This window comes from Penaeus monodon, chromosome 23 (assembly GCF_015228065.2).
Source record: "Penaeus monodon isolate SGIC_2016 chromosome 23, NSTDA_Pmon_1, whole genome shotgun sequence".
In the NCBI taxonomy this organism is placed as follows: Eukaryota; Metazoa; Arthropoda; class Malacostraca; order Decapoda; family Penaeidae; genus Penaeus; species Penaeus monodon.
In genome coordinates, this window is record NC_051408.1 from 25,719,958 (window position 1) to 25,720,679 (window position 722).

A 722-nucleotide genomic window follows, 5' to 3' on the forward strand; every position below is an offset into this window, starting at 1 on the left:
ATATATGTGAATAGTTTACTGCAGCGTAACATGAGAATGTACACTGTCGAAGATGTCTTTGAGGTTTTATGATATGGCGTGTGGAAGAGTTACTGCTCCAGAGGTTTGTCATCAAGTCTAGTTAACATATCTATAAAGAAATGCAACGTTTTGTTGTAATTTAAAAACATTTAATTGGTTAGAGATAGATCTCATGATAGGTAAGGAATTCGCCCGAATTATGAAATAGGTTAATAGTCTGTACGGAGAAGGTCTAGAATTATTGTGGCATAAAGTAACATGACACTATATGGATAAGCCTATGTCTGTATAAAAATCAAATAGGAAATTAAATGTAATTATGAAATTAAACTTAATCCCAACGAAAATGACAATTCCATCCGCTATTTAGCGAAAATGGGTATTGGTGATAAAACGGAATAAACATTACATGGCCGTTGTGGCATAAAACGCCCTTTCATTTGGCGAAGTAACAAACTGGCCGGTTCCCAGCAGTCCAGCCTACCTGAAATCCCACGATATGGCCTTCCTCATAGTGGTTTCATCGCATATAGCGGCGAACTCCCCGGCAGCGATGCCTTTCCTTCCACTCCAGCAGTCAGGAATCGTGCCGGACATCTTATCGAAAGCTTTTCGCCGCACTCTGTCCTCCGATTCCTGTGATTTAATAAACGCCGTTACCGTAAGTCATTTTTTATCTACAAGGTGTTAGTAGGCAGTCA